The sequence below is a fragment of the Penaeus monodon genome, chromosome 15 (assembly GCF_015228065.2).
Source record: "Penaeus monodon isolate SGIC_2016 chromosome 15, NSTDA_Pmon_1, whole genome shotgun sequence".
Lineage (NCBI taxonomy): Eukaryota > Metazoa > Arthropoda > Malacostraca > Decapoda > Penaeidae > Penaeus > Penaeus monodon.
This window is the reverse complement of record NC_051400.1, coordinates 24,082,975-24,087,357: the sequence shown is the minus strand read 5'-3', so window position 1 is coordinate 24,087,357 and position 4,383 is coordinate 24,082,975.

Below are 4,383 nucleotides of genomic sequence, written 5' to 3'. Positions count from 1 at the left end.
AGGTATTTTTTCTGCATTGTGTATTTAATTCTACAAGCTACGATATCAAACTCAAACTTGAAATATTTGTTCATTGTCTAATTTGAGGAAGCATTCTATCATTGGTAATTCTGTATATTATACAGGCCTCAATTTTTTGAAAATTGGATATGTACATTTTTGTAGCTAAAGTCTGGAAAGTTATTCTCATTTTCAAAATAAAAAGTTTGGAGAATTATGTACCAATTCATTCAGGTAGATAAGGGAGTAAAACACCTACTTCTTACCCTAGAGGAAAAGGGGCCTTTTACTATTAGTTTCTATCTATGAACGAAGGTGGCTAAAACCAAGTGCTATACAATGAAGACATATAGCAACCTTCTGTAATAATCAGCCTAACTCTGCAATTATTACTCTTTCTACAACTAGTATAAAATTCACTGAGAACTTATTTGAAACTATTCCAAATAAAAAAAGTTCTCATATTCCAGTACGCGAGTCTTTTGGTGATGCCATTAGCTTCCAAAAGTGCGAAGGCGTTGATCAGCAAATTCCTTGAAAAATGGAAGAAAATGGGACAAAATATCCGGGGAGACGTTTAGCACGGGTGAAGGGGGCAACTTTGTTGTGGTACGATCCATTTTGAAATATGAAAAAACTGGAAATTTACAGATCAACAACTTTAAGCTATTACCCGATTCGTTCTTTATAACACCCTCAAAACACTTTTAACAAACAGTTATTTTACATGCATGAAGACCTTGGGCCTCGTTATTACAATGTTCCCATTGTCTTAGTTTTCACGCCGAGTCTGGTGTTTTATTGTTACAATAAAATAAATCGCTATAACTGGCATGAAATTTTAACAGTTGTAAGAATGTGTTTAGAAGATTTCTACTGGTTTGTCAAAGTGATCTGTTGTATTAGTGATACAGATTCATTTTAAGTGTGCAAGCTGATAGTCTTACGTATAAACACATACCGTAACTGGTAATTTCAATGCCTTGTTGTGGGGTTTAAACCACATTGTGCAGCAAAGGTAAAATATGCGTGGAAGAAAATTCAAACCACACCAAGCTGTGGTCTCTGATTTATTGAGCTCAATAATGTTCTTAGAAAATCACAAGAAATGCAAACATAACATGAAATACAAAAATTAAACAGGAAACAATTATTACTTGTAAATGCAACTGATTGAGGTGTAATTCAGTCTTTATCATCTCCAAGTACGAAAATTAAGAGAATATACAATTCACTGGAACAATATTGGAACAAAGAGTGTAGATAGAAAAACGATGCTTTCAGAGGTAACGCAAAATTAAACTAGTAATAAGAATACTCTCCTTTTCTAATCTAATACTTATATTCTGGTTGTCCGTGCCCACCTTTTCCTAGTATCTAATTATTACTGCTTATCGTGCATGCACTCAAGTAATCGTATACAGTAGAAAAGTCTAAGTGCCATTATTCCCTATTTTTTCAAAGATAGTGGGTATATGTTGGGGGTGTTAATAGCAGCAACAATGCTAATAGCGGCAGCGTAGCATCTTATTCAAGGCTGGGGGCAGAAGTCAGTCAGCCTCAGGCCACCGGCTTGTATGAATATATTGTGCCTCTCTTGTTTCCTGATTAAATTAAGGGCAAGCCAGCTATTTGCCCTAACGTGGCGCAGTGACTAACGAACCACAGAGAGAAAACTACAAAAAGGCTCAGATTTTCAACCACATCTCAGGTGCCAAGCGCAAGTTAAGCAACCCTCGACTTGCCTGATGCTACCATTATGGAACTGCGACAGGCTGTAGTAACGGCGAGGCCCGAGAGCCGAGAACCTTCAACATTTCGGCCTTAGACAAGAGCTGTCAGGAAATGACCTCGGCTAACCTCCGCTCATGGCGTCGCTAGGTGAAGGATTGACTCAGCTTGAGTGCGGTAAGTGACATGGACATGGACCTTTGTCGTCCAGAGGGCCCTGGATGGCAGGTTCCCCAAGGTCAAGTGGGAGGCCTTATCACCTTCAGAAGCCTGAACTCAGTGAGCAAGCTTGTGTTGCAGGCTGTGTTGTACAGACTTTGTCAGAGCAGTGCAATCTCCAGATGAGTCAGGAAGTAATTTCACAAAATGTTCTTAGAAGGCAGTCATTTGTGAGGATTGATGTCCGGATGCAACAACATCAGTGAGTATATGCTACTGCGTAAACTGGTCGCCGTGGCACTGCTCGAGCCGGCTCTCAGACGTACAGTGTTCCAGGCTTGTGGCCAGTTCCAAGGCGTGGACCACCTGGGAGCATATTGTGTGGCATATGAAGTGGCGCATATGGATGCTACTTGGTCGCAATGCGGAACAGAAGCTGCAGTTGACATCATGGAGGATGCCTCTGCCAACGATGACGTCATGGCAGCAGCCCACACAGAGACGGCTTCGCTGGACGCGTGGCAGTGTGCTAACTGCGACGGGCGCCACCAATTAACCAAGACATGTGGGAAGCTGGGTCACTTTCGAAGGGTTTCAGCCAGCAGAAAAAGCAAATGAAGAAAAATGTCTCCAGTGGTGAGATTGCCTCCATGTGCGCAACCAACCAACCACAAGTGGATGTCCTTGTAGTGAGGTAAGGCAATACAAAGAAGTACCTCGTTAAAGCCGACACTGTTGCACAGGTTGGATTCCAGGACATCAGCCCATGCGGGACCTGGGGATAACTCGGCAGGTTTGGCAAGATAATTCCTTAATTATGACGCACCTGGCCGGGGGACGCTTATGGGTAGAGTATGTACCATCAATGTGAGTGGGTGGTCCTCCTAGACCCACCTGTACTTCGCCGAGGTCGTGTGGCAGCTTTACCTTTCATTACAGGTATGCAAGGCACTGGGCCAAGTGCAACATGATTTCCCCACCGTGCGTCAAAATTGGCGCCACAAAACAGGCCAAAGAACCACGCACAATCCTCCGACCTGATACTCCCCTATACTCTGCCAGTAGACAATAGAGAACGCTTATAAAGATGTCTCCTGGAGCACCTGAGACACACAGCATTTGTAGTAGACCGTGCACTTCTCTCACAGATGGAGGAACCCCCACACCACTTTCCTCTGTGCAAAACCCTATGCAGAGCATGCCCCACTTCTGTGATGATGCAAAGCAGAAGCGAGAAGAGGATGTCAGAGGGGTATTACTGAACCTGTGCCAGCAGGCGAACCTCGTCTATCCTAAGAAGGATAGACGAGTGAGGAGGACTGTTGACTTCCTATAACTCAACCAGGTGGAAACCCATATACCCACCCATTGTTCAACACAATAATCAGTGTGCCAAAACACTCTTCTGTTGCAGATGTTTATTCGGGGTGTCACCAGATGATGAAGAAAGCAGGTAACTCACAACCTTTATGCCCCATGGTGATTCTTCTGTTATCTGCTCACGCCTATTAGGCATTGCGTTGCACAGACGCTTTCAATGAAATGATTCGATGACATAATAACAGATATACCAAGTAAGCTGAAATGTGTGCTGGGGCGTTCTGGCACACTAATGAAATTTTAGAGACATGTTCAGAAAAGGGAATTACACTATGCCCTGATTAATTTCGATTCGGCAAACGCAATGTAATACTTGCAGTTTACGTGCTGGACTAGGAGGACTACAGGACTACAGGCCCGGTAGCGACCACCCGTCGCTTACCGGACATCAGATCGTGGTTCGGGCTGGTGATCCAGGTGGCCCCTTCCTCAGTGGGCCAACTACTAACAAACCTACATCCGACTTCAGGAGCTAGTTCCGAAGGATTAGCATTCCAGAACACCTTTCGTGTGATGGAGGCACAAATCCCGTCAGTGTGGGAGCCAGGGCATTCCTCCTGTCATGGCGAGTGCAGGTGAGTCTCCTCGGCACACTTCCCGTAGTCAAACGGCCGTGCCATGACCGCAGTTAAATCAGCCAAAAGACTTTTAAGAGGTAAAACCGGTCTAGAAGGCTTCCTCTACTCGGATGCAACTGCTAAGGCTGTACTTCAACCTTTGCAGCTGCAAAGTCTGAAGTACTTTGTTGTTCTTCAATATCTCAACACCCCACTATAGGACAGCGGCGCGTCCACTGCCCTGCTGCTTATGGTAAGGCAGCGGAGGGACTCTTGTGCCAGCTGCCAGGGAGCACTACCACATCAGTAGACAGTGGGAAAACATGCTAAAACTGGATGACAAAAATGACTGTCATCTGGTACTAAATTCCTTTTTTGGACCGCAGGTGATATTTTTGCGAAACATATTTGTTGTTCATTACCCAAGGATGAAAATCGTTTGTATCCTTTTATGTGGCTTGCACATGTTCGGTTAAGCCACTGCACAACAGTACTTATTGATGACAGAACAAATACTCAATAGTTTCTGTAATTTTCCATAAGATAGACAAACGAC